We start from the raw sequence: 19,663 nt of genomic DNA, 5'->3' as shown, positions 1-19,663 counted from the left end.
CCATGAAGGTGAGGAGGTGTGGTTCTGCAGGCTAGACAACATCATCGGTGGCACAGGACCCTCAGGACTGGCTGGTCGGCTGCTTAATGACGCAGAGCTGCTGCTCGTCAGTGCAGAGGAACCACCCACGTTCGCGCTGGCCGAGCGGGATGGAAACTGGCGACAGGCGATGCTAGAGGAGATGAAGGCGATCGAGGAAAATGATACTTGGCAGCTCATCGATCCACCTCCAGGATGCCGTCCGATCAGCCTGAAGTGGGTGTACAAGGTCAAGCGGGACGAGCTCGGCGCCATTGTCAAGCACAAGGCGCGCCTCATCACCTGAGGCTTTGTTCAACGTGAGGGCATAGACTTCGAGGCGGTCTTTGCGCCAATTGCAATGATGGAGTCGGTCTGTTTGCTACTAGCCTTGGCAACAGCAAAGGACTGGCGCGTCCATCACTTGGACGTTAAATCGGCCTTCCTCAACGGCGAGCTGGCGGAGACGGTCTTCGTCAGGCAACCTCCAGGTTTCGCCGTCAAGGGAGAGGAGCAAAGAGTGCTCCAACTACGCAAGGCGCTCTACGAGCTACGGTAAGCCCCACGAGCATGGAACGCCAAGCTTGACGCCACGCTGGGCGGGCTTGGGTTTCAGCGGTGCGCAACCGAGCACGCGCTCTACACGCGGCGATGGGGGAAGGAGGAGTTCGTCGTCGACATGTATGTGGATGACTTAATCATCACCGGCGCGCGCACGGAAGACATCAACAGCTTCAAGTGTGAGATAGCGGCTCATTTTCGAATGAGCAATCTCGACGCACTCTCCTACTACCTCGACATCGAGGTGACATAGGGGAAGGAGGAACTCACGCTCGGTCAGAGCGCGTATGCCTCCAAGCTGTTGGAGCGGAGCGGCATGGCTGAGTGCAAGCCATGCGTGACTCCAATGGAGGAGCGGCTAAAGCTGGCGAAGGCCAGCACCGCGGCGAAGGTGGATGCAACAATCTACCGAAGCATCATCGGTGGTCTGCGCTACCTAATCCACATGAGGCCGGACATTGCGTTCGCCGTGGGCTATGTCAGTCGCTTCATGGAGGATCCCAGAGAGGATCACTGAGCTGCGGTGAAGCGGCTACTATGCTACGTCAAGGGGACGGTAGATCAGGGGATTATCTTTCCCAAGACCAGCGGGAGTAGGCTGCAGCTCACTATGTTCAGCGATGCAGACATGGCGGGGGACATCAACGGACGACGGAGCACCTTTGGCGTGCTCGTTTTTCTCGGGTCGGCCCTAATTTCATGGCTGTCGCTAAAACAGAAGGTGGTGGCGCTATCTACGTGCGAGGCAGAATACGTAGCGGCGGCCGCAGTGACGTGCCAAGTTGTGTGGCTACGTCGGCTGCTGGGCGAGCTGACCGGTGTGGAAGCTCACCCACCTGCACTGATGGTGGACAACCAGTCTGCCATCGCCCTCGCGAAGAATCTGGTTCTGTACGATCGAAGTAAATACATCAACGTGAAGTTCCACTTCCTCAGGGATTGTGTCGATGGAGGGTAGATCGTCATCGAGTTCGTCGCAACTGGTCGGCAACTCACAGACGTCCTCACCAAGCCACTCGGACGTCTTCGGCTCACGGAGTTGAAGGAGATGATCGGCATGGAGGGGGTACAAGGGATAGCAGTAGGTTTAGGGGAAGAATTGTTAGAATAAACTACTGATTTCCTTATGTGAATACAACAAGGGAAGGCGGCGCCAATAAGGCCCCTGCTGTGATATTGTAGCAGCTGCAGGTGCAGGCGCCGCACGGCTCACCTGCAGCACTGTAGCCACATGCAGAGGCCGACACAGAGTCAGCCTTGTATGTTATCTAGTCACTGTTGCAGTATGTTCTGTTCTCCCTTCTTCTTTAAGCTCTAACCATAGTGCGTGGGGACGGACAACGCTTGTTCGTGGTCGGTACGGCTAGTGGGTGCTCGGCAACACTAGCGGGTGATCGGCAAGACTGATGAGTAATTTATTCACCTAAGCCGATGATCCTGTGGGCCAACACTGTTATCACCTACTCCTAGTACTAAAATCTGAATCTGAATATACTTTTGTCAGGTAAATAGTACCATGCATGGACGAGGATAGCATGGTACTGTATTTTGTTCTCATGGCAGTACCTTAGGTATAAAGGAATCATCTTTCTGTATGGGAAGAGGCGGAAATATCAGTAGTAGGATGAAATGATGGCCAATCATGATCATAGATCATGCTGGTATCTACACTTCTACAGCAATTGACAGCATGTGTTTCTGGCTTTCTGCTGAAAGAAAGTCACTGTCTCTGTTGATTATTTTCCGATCTGTGATTCCTAACCAGTGCAGTGCAGTTAATACACTAACATTTCCGTCGCAGTTTCGTAAGAAGTTTATCTCCGTTGCTTTCCCTGATTCGTGACGAGTTGAAAGTTCACGGCATAATGGTCCGTGCTTTAGTCGTTTGCTCCTTTATGAAGAAATGAAGGAGCTGCTAGCTGCTTTATTTGAACCACATCTGTCTTAACTTGCACAGTTTGAGTGAGCTGTTTTTTTTTTGTGAAAAAGTACAGGGGACGAGATAAACGTCTTATTTCTGTACAGCCGATCAGAGATAAACATGAACTGATAGTGCCTCCGTTAAACTAAAAGGTATGCTGTTGTCCAGCACTTGTTTGTTTGTAGGATTTGTCCACTGCCTGATGACTAAACAGCAATTTCAACAGGGAAATTACTTCGCATTCAGATGCAGGTTTCCATGCCCGGCTTCCCCACTATTCACACTGGGAAATTGTTGCTTCGTAAACATATGTAAGTTTTCACTAGACCACTGCTCCATGCCCGGGTTTCCCAGTCTGCTGAGTAGCAGTTAGTTACTGACGTTGAAGCTGATGGCGATTCCTCCTTGAGAGCCTATCAGAATTCATTCCGAGCTTATCACGAAGCAGACGAGATTGAACTCTGATGGTTCTGCCGGACCTACAGTATCACCTGCAGAAGCAAACTGCAAAGAGAACATCTCAATCCCGTCCATCGCCAGGACCACAGCCCACATGCATGCAAGGAGCAAGGGACGGAGAGATCTGGGAGCGAGTAGACTAGCAGCACCACCAGTTTGCTGGATCAAAGCACTGGCCGTCGCCCACACGTCGCGTCAACCATCGCGGCCTGGTGAATTGCCGCGAAATCATTGTCGCTAGCTATCGCCCACAGCATTCATTTCGTTTCAGAGACGCACCACGAAAGCTCAGGCACAGTTCAACCTTGGCTGCCTGAGCGCGCGGCCGGCCAGCAGCAGGTCGTCCTCGTCCCGGCAGAAACCGTGACAGGCGGCTCGGCTTGCGCGGACGCGGACGCGAACGGCCGGCGCGGGCGCCCACCAGGGCGGGGCCCGGCCTCCCGCCTCCCTTCGCTTGCAGGAGTTGGACGGGAATTGATGAGCGGACAGGGATCGACACGACTGGTTACCCGCGCAAAGCGCAGCGCAACGATCTGTTCGGCTGGGGCTGGCTGGCTGGCTGGCTGGGCTTGCCAGCACCCTCACATGGAACTGTTTCAACGAACCAGCCAACAGTATTTCTCTCTCACATAAAAACTAACCAGTAACGATACGAACCAGCCAACCGAACATGCCAGCGGGGCAGCGCGGGCGCGCGGCGGGGTGGCATCGGGCGGGCCGGCGGCCGCCTCGCCGTCGAGGCGGGGAAGGGCCCGTGCCCGTTGCTCTCGGGCGCGTCGCGGTCACGGGCCAAACCGGCCGGCGCCGGCTTGGGTCGGCACGCGCCGGAGCGCAGGTTCGGACGCAAGAGCGAACCGTCAGACTGACGGGTTAGGTGCGAGTATGCGACGTACGGTGCATGCATGTTTGGTTACGAAACGTGATGCTGGAGCCCAAACACAAATCTTCCAATAGAAATAGACGCATCTGTCGAGGTGAGTGATGTTGATGACGCCTATCAATTCGACAGGCGGCAATCGGAAACTGCACAAGATTAGTTTTTTTATGTCACACAATAACTAAGGCCCCGTTTAGATCCAAAAATTTTTGGATTTTGGCTCACTGTAGCACTTCGTTTGTATTTGGTAATTAGTGTCTAATTATGGACTAATTAGGTTCAAAAGTTTCGTCTCGCGATTTCTCGACCAACTGTGTAATTAGTTTTTTTTTCGTCTACATTTAGTACTCCATGCATGTGCCGCAAGATTCGATGTGACAGTTACTATGCAAAATTTTTTGGCAACTGAACGGGGCCTAAGTACGCCTGTTTAATGTGTTCACCATACTACAGTAACCAGTCTTCTTTGATCAACAGCAGATCCCGTGTTCCTGAGTGAGATGATGATAGTTGCGGAGCCAGGAATTTCAAAGAAATTCAAAATATACGAGCTAAGTGTAGCTCATTTATTTAGGTTTTGTGGTGGCAACTGTTCACCTGGGTTAGTTGAAAGCGAGACACATTTGGTAACTCTTAATCTCGAAATCTACCTGCATAATATTTTTGAGGTTCTCATGCAGAGTCGGACGTGCGTCTGTAGATGTGAGTGTGGGTGCATATATGTGAGCGTTGCATTTGTACTAAGATTTGTAGGAAAAAGAGAGCCAAGATAAAATAATAACATTGTTCAATAAATTGATGTTGAATTTTTTGTTACTAGTTAAGTATGCGTGCACTAAAATGGAAAGTACAATGAAGCGTAGTAGCATTTTGTAGAACGTTAAAATGTATTAAATGTGTCCTAACATAGGAGGCAAATAAGTTTAAATGAATCGAGATAATTTATTTAATTGTGTTTTGTGTCATTTTGTTTTGTCTAGAGAATAGGTAAAATATATTATCATATCCTTCTTAATATATGTTGTTGTGATATTTAGGGGGAGGGGGGCATGGTCCCCTGCCTCCGCCCCTGGATGTAGTCAAGGTACGCTGCTATGCCCCATCAAACTTATTGTTTATTGTATGGGTGGCTCTGTTGTGTTTAAGGGTTGTCACGTTGAATGCCACATGGAGATATCACATCGAGTGTTCGGATAGTAATAATAAAATAAATTACATAAGTCCTTAGTAACCCAGGAGACAAATTTATTAAGCCTAACTAATTCATTATTAGCATATGTTTACCGTAGCACTACATTGTCAAATCATGGACTAATTAGGCTTCAAAAATTCGTCTCGCAAATTAGTCTCAATCTATATATATAGTTTCGTAATTATTCTATATTTAATACTTCATACGTGTGTCAAACATCCTATGTGATAGGAACTAAGTGAGGGGACCAAACAAAGCCGACTTATTGCACAGGCAGCCCAGGCCAGCGTCTCCCTGCTCCTGCTGCCCGGCCTGCTGCTACTGCTTCGCAGCTTCTGATCTGAGGAGATCCGACATCGGCCCAAACAGCGGCCTGAATGCGTCGCTGGGCTCGCTCCCGCCGTTAACGATGGCCTGACATGTGGGGCGCATGCGGTTGAACGTCTCCCGACAAGTGTTGGCGTTGTACCGCTTCCCGAACCGATCGAAGGAGCTCGCTGCAACCAACGGAGAAACATCATCAGTGCACAATAAGGAACACGATTTAGTGAAAAGAAACAACTTAGTCAGAAACTAGTATAATGCCTGTGCTAAAGCAACAAATTTATCTTGGAGACGCACATGAAAACAACCAATGTTTTTTTTTTATAATTCAACTTTTACACAATATCTTTGAGCATGTATATAATCCGGAAAACTAACAAGTCATAGTAAAGTTTTTTCTCATATAACCATTTAAGTTACATTTTGTCTAAGTCCTTAATCATGACTTGGAGATCTTCAGGAAAATTGTCAAAACATTCGTTTGCATAGCTCTTAAGAATGTCTCCCAAAAATTTCATCCTCAGTGAATTTGATAGCTGTGCATGGTAGATATAATAAGTTAAGTTATTAATTTTGTATGTAGTGTACGGAATATAGTTAGAGAATATATGCTTACAGTGTTGATCGGTGGCAATCTTACGCCATCCCATGACTTCATAAAATTGTATACAAGGAAGCCTTCTAATTTTCTGGAGATGAGCATTTGTTTGGTTTATTGTACATAAATCAAATAACTATTTTATGATAATAAGAAATATGAAACATATTATAGGTGATTACCAGTCTTTATGTTTTGGAACATATTATAGTGCCCGTGCTAACGTCACAACGTCATTTCAGGGATGCACATAAAAGCTTGAACTGTACATATACACATTAACCAAAAAGTCAAGCTTGGCATTATTGATGAAACTTGAAATTCTTATATACACATTAATCCAAAATTTATATACACATTATAATCATATGAACAGCTCTACGCTTCCTCCAATTCTGAATCTGATAGTGAAGATGTCACTAAGCACCTTGCCACTGTTGATGAAACTTGATAATGATAACCTTGCAGCGAAGACTGCCTCAAGTTGCTCAGCAGCCGAATAGCCTCCACTTTCAGTAAAAGTGCAAAACAATGAATTTGTGGTGCTGACCATCCATAGCGAGCATTCCTATATTTCCTGATGAGAAACCTGATTTGTAGCAAGTGAACTTAGTAATTAGTATAGTATTCAAGGGCGATCCATTGTATATGCTAGCCTTCCTGTAGAAGGTGTAAAAGATTTAGGGAAAAATTCTTGGTCGAAAGTTTTGATCTAAACTCTGATCATACCATTGCACACTAACCTTATAAAGGAACCGAGGCAAAACCATTTGATAAATCTATGCACTACTCAAAGGACAAACACAACACAGTGAGGGCACAACCAGTTCTTGTTCTTCCTCACCTCTTCTATCTCTGCTACCACATCTCAAAGTTTAGTAAGAGGCCCATAAAATCCACCAAGAACAAAGCCATTTTTGCGTTGAGCACTAAGAAAGTCTGCTTACCTTCACCATATTTTCAGGCAAGCATGGCAGAGTATCACATTAGAAGAATGGCAAGATGAGCACTCTGTCTTCCTATCAAATATTTGCAGAAGTATATTGCCCGTACTAACGCTACGGTATTATCTAGAAAGTGAGTGAACCAACAAAAAGCATACTGTTGAAAGTGAGATGAAGCTAAGAAACATAATAACTCAGCTAACAAAAAGCATAACAAAAAACTCATCTAATCGCATATTCTATTATTCTTACCATGGTACCAAAAAATCCATGATAAAAGCCCCACCAAGAATACCTTCATTATTAATTTATTTCAGTCTATTTATTGCAAAGCATTATTTGTGCTTCATGAAATTCCCATGTGGAAATGTCATGCACAAACAAATGATTAGATCAGTCTCTTCCACTTAAGTTTGTGGTCTTCTATGGTGCTTTTTCTTACCGACGATTTGCCAAGTGCCAACCTTCATCATTTATCCTCTCTTCTTCCTAAATTATTCCAAATCATGAACTTAATTACCAGCTCTGGTGGTCGCTTTAAAAGAAAAGGCTACAAATATGGCTATATTTGCATGAAATCAGTATACAAGGCTCTCGGATATGGCAAAAAAGCGGTTCTGTTATTGCAATTTATATTATGGAAGATTCTCTAACAAATGTAAACCCTGCAATTAATTTTAGTGCCTTCCCCACCCTATCAGATATTCTTAAACACCAAGTAATATTGTGAAATTGAGAAATATGTACCACCCAAACATTTGGGTCGATCAAACTTACAGATTCATTAATAAAGTGAATGCCTACCTTTGTTCAATGTTACCAGATCATTCTTGTAACTTTTCTACTGAAGCAGCAAGCCAGAAACACCATCATGGCAGCTCACAGGAAGACATCCTGAATATGTTAAGATTATCCCTGACAGTGACAATATCTTCACACATATTTTCCCTTGGTCCTGTGTGTGTGCTTCAAGACAGGCATATGCCTACAGGATGCAGTATAACATAAAATAGTTCAAGACAGAAAATAGTGAAGTAGAAAATGAAATACTTTAGAAGTTCAAGACAGAAATGCAGGAATAGCTTTCCACAGAGAGTTGTCACCCTTGACTATGGCCATAAATCAAAAGAACTTGCAGAGAAGTATGAAGAGCTATCAGTGCAAAAGAAATGTAGGACAACACTAAAGATGAGAATGGCTCTAAAATAATTGAAATTAATTCTTAACTCTGAGGACCCCCCTTGATATTTGAACTTATAAGCCATGTACTGTATAGGGGTTCACATACTCAAAAAATCTCAATAGAACCCCTAAAATTTACTGCGGTAAATGGATAATACTTGCAATGGTAGAGCTATGACAAGATTTCACAGTGGGGATCTTGAAAATGATACAAGTTGAAAAGGTAATGGTAAAAATCATACCATGCAAGAGAGAACTTAAGAGCAAGAAGAAGAGGCATTCTTACAACCTTTTCTTCAGGTAGCAAGCCCTCAGTTGCAAGCAAATTTTCTTGAAAGGAAATAAAACCATCACAGCTGGCAAGTGACTGCCAAGGAAAGGCTATCTTATTTAGCATGAACCCAGGCCGATATGTGCATTATCACCTCAGTTGGCTTTGAGGCTAAGCTCCTGTAGATGGGCATGGTCTTGTTTCCTTCATCTGCCTGCACCATTGCCATGTATTCCTGTTCACAAATATTAAAGCATGATAAAAAAATTATCACAGTTGAAATTAGTCTATTTCACTACACAAAAATTAGAGTCTATTTTTAGTCTGGCGAGAAGAGAGGTCGTGACTCACCTTCACAGCCAGGAAGAGAGGAGCCCTGCTGCAGGAGAGGCCTTAGACTTGAAACCAAGTGATTGAGGACCAGCAACACGTACTCACCACGCTCACCACAACCTGCAGAAGAGCGGCACATAACACAAATTAGAGTGATGCCTTGATTATCGATGAATCTGCTAAAAGCCTCAGTCAACAAGGAGGCATGGGAAGGGAAGCTCATGGGGTCGGTGGCTCTAATCTGCAGAAATTAAATAAAATTGGTATTGTTACCATAAAACTGCAGAAATTAAACATCTATATCAATAAATCAGTATTGTTGCCTTGCTTAAGGATTCATGAATCATATGCCTACATACCCTAAATTCATATCATAGTTCATTCAAATAAAATTTAGAAAAAATGCAGAGGACCTCATCTGGTGTAGACATGTCAAGGCAGAGGGGATATGACGGCTGCTAGGGTTTGGGGCGACACCCAAACTGCCTGTGCGGGTGCGAGGGAGTTGGGCCGACTCCAGATTGTGGCGGCCTGCCATGGAGGAGGGGAAGAAGCGCCGCCAGCCACAAAGGAGGGGAAAAAGCGCCACCAGCCATGGAGGAGGGGAAGAAGCGCTTGGCCCTAGTGGCCGGTGGCTGGTGGCCGCGCCTGGTGCCCAGCGGCCATGCCTGGTAGTGCCTCTGCCTCGATGCGGTGATGCCGATGCCGATTGCTAATGCTACGACAGAGATGAAGATGAGCGAACGCCGTATGTTCGCGAGAAGCTCCGGGGGAAGCGGCCAGCTGGCAAGGAGCCATCCCCAAAAAGAAGAAAAATAGCTGGGTCATCTCGTCATGAGGAGAGGCCAGTAAGCATTGGAGCATCTGCATAGCCTCAAAGATGGTGGGTGGTGCTATCGAGCTCGTCGAACGACGATGGACCAGCGGCGCCTCCTTCACCAAGGGTCGTGACACGACCGCTGTCTATGCCGGCAGGGGTGGTGATGTGCGAGAGGCGGCAGACATGGGAGGCTACAGCGATGATGGCAGTCGTGTGGCAGCACCAGTAGTGGCAGCTCGGGTGGCGCCGTCAATGATAGCCCAGGCGACTACCACAGTGCCCAAGACCATGCGGACGAGTCTAGTGGCGGCAGTGCAGGCGACCACCGTAGTCCCCGAGACCACGCGGATTACTCCAGCTGCTATAGTGGAGACACCGGGCAGTGCAGGTGCTAGACCAAGTGGATTCAGGCGATCATGCCGGTTCCAAACAGTGTGGCAGGAGTCCCAATTGTAAGTTTCCTTCTTTTGTGAGCAATTTTTCTCTAGCACGGTGTTTTGTTTTTTGATGAGTTGTTTGCTTGCCAAAGTGTAGAGTCAAATGAGGACCTGCAGCCGTCTGCTGCTAATGGCGGGGGCGTGTGGAGGAACCAAAAATTCCCCACACCCAACAGAGACAAGGAGCAGATCCATTTGTCCCCACTGTGAAGCAACCGCGTGACTATGGAACCAGCCACCCCTGCAATGGAGGAGCCACCAGTCACTAGACCGACCTCGCCTGGCGGTGGGGCACATGACGAGGGAGATCCAGGTGATGAGGGGCTATGGAGTACTATAGCGGCATTAGCTGATCCTGTTAGAGCAGGAGTGGGGACTGCAAGGGATGCACCGAGTAGCGCAACACGAGATCTACCCATGGTTGCTGAGCAAGTGGTGGGACCGGCATCGTCGTCAGCGGGAACAGGGCTCAGACGACCTATCCGAGCATGGCAGCGGCCAAGGAGGGTGCCTCTATCGGTGGTTGCTATGGAAGTTGAAGAGATTGTTTGGGAGCCCGCTCCACCACCCTAGCTCCTCCGCATAGTTATCCAGCACGGTGAGGAGATTGAAATGCTGGAGGAGGGGCAGGCGAGCGTGGAGATGAAATGGCTAAGGACCGACCTAGCAACAATGACCGACCATATTGAGGTAAGCTTGAAAAAGTCTTCTATTGTGTGCCTTGAAGATCATGTTTTTTGACTCCTTGCTTTTTACAGAATGCCATGAAGGTGTTCGAGCAGTGTCGATGGCAACTAAAGGAGATGGCCCCGGTGCTGGAAGAGAACAAGGGTCTACAGGCATCGATGACCGACCTCCGGGCACGTCTTCTGCAAGAGTGCCACCGTAGAGAAGATTTGGAGGTGAAAGTCGTGGAATTGGAGATGGAGCACCGACAGATGGAGGCGGAAAGCCAATCGCTGGCCAAGCAGCTTAGCCGTAGTACCGACTCATAGAAAAGTATGATTGTGGCACTTGTTTTGTTAATTCTCAATGTTGTTTGACATTGAGCTGTATTGTGTAGCGCTGGAGATGGAGCTCGGCCTTTCCTGGGAGGCCATCATGCAACTAACTACAGGGAAGGAGGAGGCAGAGGAGAAGGCATAGCGGGTCACTGAAGGTCTTCGACATGAGTGCTTGCAACTTTTATTTTTACTTGTGCAGTGTTAGATGCATGCTTAGCATACGGCTGCTTTTTTGTAGAGTATCGGCATTAGGTGCATGCGCAGTTCAAGGTCTTTGGAGACTAGGTGACAGCACTGGATGAGAAGATTGAAGCAATGATGGCGAGGATCAAGCCCGTGCTGGACTGCATTGGCTTCGAACCATCCGAAGGGAGAAAGCGGCTACCTGGAGACCCACCAGCTCGGACAATCGTGGACCGGTGCCATGTGGCATGGTTGGACTTCAAAGAGTTCACACGCAGCGCCGCCCATGGAGCCATCGTCCATGCATTGCCCAGCTGCAGTCGCACTACCCTTTGGTGGATCTCTAGCGGGTGGTGACCGGCTATGCTCGAGGGACAGATGCGACAAAGATCGCTAGGCTAGAGGACAAGGCAGAAGAACCAGTGAAGAGGTTGGCCAAAGACATCGAGCTATTCGGTGAAGGGGGGAGTAGTGCTCCGTAGATTACAAAGAACTCATGTCGAATCGTTGTATAAGAGTGCTTAGCAACTTTTGTTGAACACTTGTTGTTATGGTATGTTTGTGTTTATATTTGATATAAACTATCTGATCAGTAGTGTATAGCTGAGTCCCTAGCCCTAGCTAGCCTGTTAACTGTAACGTGGGGCGCAGGGGCCATGTGCGTGTGAGAAGAATAGGGCGTTGCTAAGGAACAGCTGTCAACCACCCATGACGCGGAGGGCGGACGCTCTTGCACATGCAGGGAGAAGTTGGAGATAGGGTCGTCTCTAGAGGCGTCCGAGCATCAACGTGTTTGTTCGAGTATTTGCCTTAGGCATAGTTGGTGTGTGAGCTTTAAGATGTTGTACATAGAAGCATAATCACTTAGCAAAAAAAGCACGAAGATAACAATATGGAGAAACATTAGAACAAAAACTTTATTGAATACTCGAATATGAAAGGTACATATCTTTGAAAGGAGACCCTTAAAGGGTAGAAACGGCTAAGAAGATCGATGTGCCAAGAATTTGGGACACCTCTTTTGTCCATGTCGTATAGTCTGTAGGAACCTGGTAGAGTGACCGCCTTAACGATGAAGGGGCCCTCCTAGGGTGAAGATAGCTTGTGCATTCCATCGGTCTTCTACTTCTTATGGAGCACTAGGTCTCTAACAATGAAGAATCGATCATCAATGTATTTTGCCGTCCGAACATAGGTGACCAGATGTTCCTCTTCTAAGCTATCCACTTCAATGAGCCGAGCTTGATCGGAGTTCTCCTCGTTGTAATTCTCCACCCTGGGTGCTCAGAAGGCGACGTCAGCTGGCAATATGACCTTAGAGCCGAAAACCATGAAGTACGGGGAGACGCCAGTGTTATGACTAGGCTAGGTCCTTAGTCCCCAGACCACAACTGGTAGTTCTTTAAGCCATTTGCCCGGGTGTTTCTATTCCTTCTCGTAGAGCCGCTTCTTCAACACGTCTAGGATCATACCGTTGGCGCGCTCAACTTGGCCATTGGCCCTTGGGTGTGCCACGGAGACATACTTGACTGAGATGAATCTTTCATCGTATAAATCCCAAAAGTTGCTACCAGTGAACATGGAACCCAGGTCGGTGATGATGCTGTTCGGGAGGCCGAACCTGTGAATGATGTCATCGAGCAGCTCGGCTACCTTTTTTGTTGTAGCTTGGACCAGGGGTTTGTACTCGATCCACTTGGAAAATTTGTCGATACAGACATAGACCCAGTAGAATCCTCCTAGGGCTGGCTTGAAGGGCCTGATCATATCTAGCCCCCAGCATGCAAAGGGCCAAGACACAGGAATCATTTGTAAGGCTAAATCAAGTACACACTACTTTTCAAATTGTGTTCATATCTTCGTAAAAAAATGACACCATATATATGACTTGGTATTTTCATCTAAAAAAAAGGCTTTATTGACATGGCGCTCAATCTTCAGCTGGTGGGAGATATGGGTTCGCAGTGGTCAGAGAGCTACAGGAAGGGCGCGGACTCATCTTCGCCTGCGTTGTGTGGCAGCTTTGGAAGGAGCGTAATGCGCGGTGTTTTCGTGGAGCAGTCACCCAAGTTCCGAACCTGTTGGCCACGATCAAGCGAGAAGCTGTGCAAGCCGGCGCAAAAAAATTTGGGCTGTCTATTGCAGCGAGTAGTACCTTTGTTGTGTGTCTAGGCTGGGCCATGCACTGATGTACAATCCTTTGCCCACCTAGATAGATTAAGGTGTAACAAAACTTTCACGTACTCTTATAATAACAAAACGCGCAAACCTTTGCGTTATGAAGGAAAAAAAGGCTTTATTTTTAGCTCAGCTCTAATACACATTAATATAGAGAAAAGGTAAAATAATTAAGAAAACACCTACTAGGAATGGAATACATAATTGCGATAATAAAACTAGAAAAATAATGAAATATCACATATGGAAATAAGTGTTGGTTATTCATGCTAGTGCTACCGAATTTTGTTGCTTGTCTATTGCGTGCAATCATCTCTTGGGCTCTTGGCTCGTTGGAATCAATTTTGCGAAGTACTGTCGAAATTAGCAAACTTCTTGCCCTCTTATTTACACTATAGCTTTGAATGAATTTGAATAAGCAGGTTACTTGAGCATTCGGAGATCTAAATATTCCCAAAAAAGAAAGAAATAAAAAAAAAATGGAGACAGAGGCCAACGGCCACCGCTAATGTCGCCTCCTGCCTTTAAATACCTCTCTCACCTCCTATCCTCTTCTCCTTGCAGTCATTCATTCCATCCCGTCATACACGCACCATTTCCTGAAAGACAAGGCCAAGATCGCCAGAGGTTTCCAAAACGAGAAAAGAAACAGGGGCGAGATCGATGATGAGCAGTGGGCAGTCGTCGCCGATGGAGGTCAAGCGGTGGAGCATGTCCACATGGCGACGACGCCCCAGGGGCGAGCCTCCAAGAAGCTGTGGCGCGGGATGCAAGCCGTCTACCTCTTCCTCGTCAAGAAGCACCAGCCGAAGCTCGCCGCTCTCGGATTCCACCTGCACAGCCTCCTCTCCAGCAGCAAGCGCCGCGGCCACCGCCGCCGCAGCAGCCTCACCGCGCGGGAGCGGGAGGAAACCCGGCGCTGATGTACTGTCCGTCGCTGTCGTGCCGGTCCATGGACCCCGCCGCCGCGTGGTGCACCCGTACCCGCGCGGCCACGGCCACCGCCGCGCGTCGTCGTCGTCGTCGAGGCACGCGGCGCCGTCGTTGTCGTGCCGGTCCATGGACCCCGCCGCCGCCGTGTGCAGGTACCAGTACCGTCCCCGCGAGGTGGAGTTCAGCTGCAAGAGCACGCCAATGCACAAGCGCCGGCGCGAGAATAAGCGCCGCCTGCGCCTGCAGAGCCGCGCCGCCGCCGCCGACCAGGGACACGACGACCACCCGTCGTCGGAGCCGGAGCACTACTACGGCTCGGCCGCGGCGGTGACGAGGCTGTTCGCGCTCATGGACGTCGAGGAGGTGGCCGACTACGACGACGGCGATCTGGACCTGGACCTGGACGCCGCGGCGGCGTGGCCGGCGCTGGAGGCGGCTGGGGTCGGCGCCGCGTCAGGTGCGGATCACGGACTCGCCGTACCTGTCGAGGGAGGAGGACAACGAGGAGTTGAAAAGCGCGGTGGACAGGCGCGCCGACGAGTTCATCATGTGGTTCCACGAGCAGCTGCGGACGCAGCAGCAGCAGCGCAACACGCGCAACTGGGTCAGATAAGGTAGTGGTGCAGAAGCAGACCATTGCCTCTACTAGTCTTACGATTTTGTGAATAGTTCATGCATGCATCAATCGCATGGATTACGTATTAGATGAGGGTACATTCCTTGGAGATGCGCACTCATGAAACAATTTCATACGGTAGTAGTACTTTTTTTTGACAGTTTTTTGATGTATATGAGTTGCAGTGCTTGATTTTTGTTACCTTGAAGGCTTGAACACGACACTCCCTGAACTTGTTTGTCATTATTTTAGTTTCTCTTAGACTTGCTACTTCAGTTTTACATGTCCATAGGTGAGTGAGTTCAGTGAGCTAGGGCTAGGGTAGCTTGCTGGTTTTTGACTTGTGCTGCATAACTGAAAGGTTTGCACCTGTTTATTTCCTTCCGGTGTTGTGGAAGAAAATCGTAGTTTGCAGTCAATTTTGGCCTATAAACGTTGATGTTACAGCAGTGACATCAGGGCTAAGGAAGTTGCGCATGCTTTTCTGAACGAAAGCGTGCTTCGGAATTCTGGGTTAACTGCGTCGATAGGATTGATATGATGCTGCATTCAACGAGTTGCCGTCCTAAATTTACACTGAATTTGTGTCGACTTCAGGCTTCAGGGTAATCACGTATGTTGATACGACACCACACACAACCGAAGTAAATAATACTCCTGCTTCTAGTATACCAAGCTACTCTCTCCTCCCAAAAGAAAACATGTCACCCGGTCTAAGATACAAAATCTGTCCCATATCAGCATATATCTTCCCTGATCTGGAGACAGTGATGTACATGATCTGTTTGTTAGAATAAACTACTGTTTTCCTTTGTGAATACAGCAAGGGAAAGCGGCGCCGAAAAGGCCTTCTGCTATGATACTGTAGGCGCTGCAGGTGCAGGTGTCACATGGCTCACCTGCAGCACTGTAGCTATATACAGAGGCCGGCGCAGAGTCAGCCCTGTATGTTATCTAGTCACTGCTGCAGCATGTGCGCTTGTACTAGGACTAGATAGATAGAGTTGTATAAATAGACTACCACGACAACTCAGTAAAAGAGAGTTCAGATTTACCATCTCCCAGACAGGGCTTCGGCCAACGCTGGTGTCTTGTACTGTTGTGTATAGCTCTGTTCTCCCTTCTTCTTCAAGCTCTAGCCATAGTGTGCGGGGACGGACAACACTTGTTCGTGGTCGACACGGGCTAGTGGGTGCTCTGACAAAACTAGCGGGTGCTCGGCAAGACTGGTGAGTGGTTCACTCACCTGAGCCGGTGATCCTATGGGCCAACAAGTGGATATCGGAGCCAGTACAAGCGCCGTCGCCAGACTAACAGCTGGCGATGACGGGCGGTTCGGAGACTGGGCGACACAGTGGCACTACTATGGGCTGCCCAGCCACGACCGGAAGTCGTTGTTCGCACGGTGCGGGAGGTCAGCGGCATCAGTTGGCCGACGCTACTCGCACCAACTATGGAGAGTGGTCGGTGACCATGAAGGTCAAGCTCAGAGCCCGAACGGACTCTGGAATGCTGTTGACAAGGGCACCTGACAATGAAGAAGACGACATGTCAGCGTTGGAGGCTATCATCGCTGCTGTACCGAGCGGAGTACAGGGAGTCCGTTGGGGGCGAAGAGCTCGGCTAAGGAGGCGTGAGAGACTATTGCGGCGATGCGCGTCGGTTCCGACCGCGCAAAGAAGGGGACGACCTAGCTTCTAAAGCAGGAGTACGCCAACCTCAAGTTCAATGATGGTGAAACGGTGGAGGACTTCTCCCTCTGTCTACAAACGCTCATCAGCAAGCTGAAGAGCCACAGCGTCACCATCGACGAAAAGAGACGGTCTCCAAGTACCATCCACTCCGTGCTGGCAAAGTACATCCAGATCGCTCTTTCCATAGAGACGATGTTGGACTTGTCCACCCTCACCATTGAGGATGTGACAGGTCGTCTGTGGGCGGTGGATGAGCGTTTGGAGCAAGCGACAACAACAAAGGATAGTGGCAAACTGCTGTTGACGGAAGAGGAGTGGGCTACTCGGAGGAACTCCGGGAAGGCAACCTCCTCCAGCCGCGGTGGCGATGGCAAGCGCCGCGGCAAGGCTTCTTCGGACAAGAAGAAGCAGGTCGACCCCAACGCCTGTCGGCGCTGCGGTAAGATGGGCCATTGGGCACGGGAGTGCCCAAAATCGCAAGCAGAAGGAAAAGAGCTGAGGCTCATCTAGCGCAAGTTGATGATGGGGATGATGCCACTATCCTAATGGCGACGTTCTGTGCACTACACGACGTCGAGACCGAGAAGAGGGAAGAGGCGACGACGGTGGAAGGACCTGGGAAGGCCCTGAAGACCGTCAACCTTGACGAACCACGCGCCCAAGTCCACCTCAGACGTGTGGGACGCCGACCAGGAGCAAGCGGTGGTATCTGGACTCTGGTGCCAGCAACCACATGACGGGCTCCAAGGTATCCTTCTCCGAGCTCGACGACGATGTTACCAGTACGGTGAAGTTTGGTGATGGCTCAAGGGTGACTATCCAAGGGCGTGGCACCATCATATTTAGGTGCCAGAACGGGAAGCACAACGTGCTAACGGATGTATATTACATCCCACAGCTATGTTCCAGCATCATCAGCATTGGTCAGCTAGATGAGCGCGGTAGCGAGGTACTGATCAAGGACGGAGTCCTTAGGATCAGGGACCGAGAGCAGTGACTTCTTGCCAAGGTGAAGAGGTCCCTAAACCGTTGTACCTGCTCGACCTAAAGGTAGAGTAGCTGGTGTGCCTGGCGGCAAGGCACACCGAGGAACCGTGGATGTGGCATGCCCGGTTCGGACATCTCAGCTTCGACGCGCTGGGTTGGCTGGAGAAGATGGTCCAATGGCTACCTCACATTAAGCACGGAGGTGAGCTATGTGATAGCTGCCTGGCTGGGAAGCGGAGGAGGCTACCATTCCCAAAGGTGGCCAAGTATCGCGCGAAGGACGCTCTCGAGCTCGTCCACGGTGACCTCTACGGGCCGATCACGCCCGCTACAAACGGTGGTCGGTGGTACTTCCTCTTGCTCGTGGACGATTGCAGTCGCTACATGTGGCTGCAACTCCTGATGAGCAAGGACGAAGCGGCAGCGGCGATCAAGAAGTTCAAGACGCGCACGGAGGCCGAGAGCGGCAAGAAACTCCATGTGCTGAGAACTGATCGCGGCAGCGAAATTCACTTCGGTGGAGTTCGCTGCGTACTGCGCGGATCAGGGTGTGGTACGACACCACACCACGCCGTACTTGCCACAACAGAATGGCATGGTGGAGAGACAAAACCAGACGGTGGTCGGCATGGCCCGATCCATGATGAAGGCTAAAGGCATGCCAGCAAGGTTCTAGGGGGAGGCGGTGACCATGGCGATGTTCATCCTTAACCGCTCTCTGACCAAGGCTCTAACAGGCAAGACGCCGTTCAAAGCTTGGTATGGGCTCAAGCCGAGCGTGTCCTTCCACCGGACATTCAGCTGCATCGGCCACGTCAGGAGGACGAAGCCAAACCTCACCAAGCTGGAGGACTGGAGCACACCGATGGTGTTTCCTAGGCTATGCGGAGGGTACCAAGGCATACCGGCTCTACGACCCATGCAGAGACAAGGTACTTGTCTTGCGTGATGTCGTGTTCGACGAGAAGGCGACTTGGGACTAGAGTAGTCCGAGCACGGGGGAAGCTAGCGGCTTCACCAGCACCTTTGTCGTTGAGCACCTAGTCATCCACGGTGGTGGAGACGCTAGGGAAGAGGTGTCGAGCACTCCGGGAGGGTGCCGAGCACTCCAGCGGTAGAGCCGAGCACTCCTGGGGGCAGTGCCGAGCACTTCAGGAGGGATGCCGATCACTCCTGGAGGCATGCCGAGCACGCCAGGAGTGGTGCCGGGAGGTTCTACAGTGGTGGCGACCACTCCAGGACGGGTGCCGAGCACTCCCATGGCGGAGCCAAGACGTCTTGTAGTGGTGCCAACCACTCTAAGACTGAGGCTGAGCACTTCTACAGTGTGGGCTGAACACTGCAGGAGTTGAGACGAGCTGTCCAGGAGTATTGCCGAGCACTGCATCCGAGGTGCCGAGCACTCCGGTGGAACAGGGAACCCCATCGACGCCGATCGAGTTCGCCTCACCATCCCGGTGACATCACTGAGTTCGTGGATAGCCTTCCACTGAAGGTGAGGAGGTACGGTTTCGCAGGCTGAGACAACTATCATCGGTGGCACAGGACCCTCAGGACTGGCTGGTCGACTGCTCTAATGACGCAGAGCTGCTGCTCGTCAGTGCAAGAGGAACCACCCATGTTCGCGCTGGCCGAGCGGGATGGAAACTGGCGACAGGGCGATGCTTGGAGGAGATGAAGGCGATCGAGGAAAAATGATACTTGGCAGCTCATCGATCCACCTCCAAGGATGCCGTCCGATCAGCCTGAAGTGGGTGTACAAGGTCAAGCGGGACGAGCTCGGCGCCATTGTCAAGCACAAGGCAGCGCCTCATCACCTGAGGCTTTGTTCAGCGCGAGGGCATAGACTTCAAGGCGGTCTTTGCGCCAATTGCAATCATGGAGTCGGTCCTGTTTGTTACTAGCCTTGGCAGCAGCAAAGGACTGGTGCATCCATCACTTGGACGTTAAATCGGCCTTCCTCAACGGCGAGCTGGCGGAGACGGTCTTCGTCAGGCAACCTCCAGGTTTCGCCGTCAAGGGAGAGGAGCAAAGAGTGCTCCAACTACGCAAGGCGCTCTACGAGCTACGGTAAGCCCCACGAGCATGGAACGCCAAGCTTGACGCCACGCTGGGCGGGCTTGGGTTTCAG

The 19,663-nt window shown here is 49.7% G+C and overlaps 1 pseudogene; it reads left to right on the top strand.

Moving 5' to 3' along the window:
• Positions 1–13,950: 13,950 nt before the first annotated feature.
• Positions 13,951–15,074, top strand: LOC136518897 (uncharacterized; annotated as a pseudogene).
• Positions 15,075–19,663: the final 4,589 nt, after the last annotated feature.

Source organism: Miscanthus floridulus, chromosome 17 (assembly GCF_019320115.1).
Source record: "Miscanthus floridulus cultivar M001 chromosome 17, ASM1932011v1, whole genome shotgun sequence".
Taxonomy (NCBI): Eukaryota; Viridiplantae; Streptophyta; class Magnoliopsida; order Poales; family Poaceae; genus Miscanthus; species Miscanthus floridulus.
Note: the sequence above shows the minus strand (reverse complement) of the source record. Positions and strands in the feature narration are given on the sequence as shown.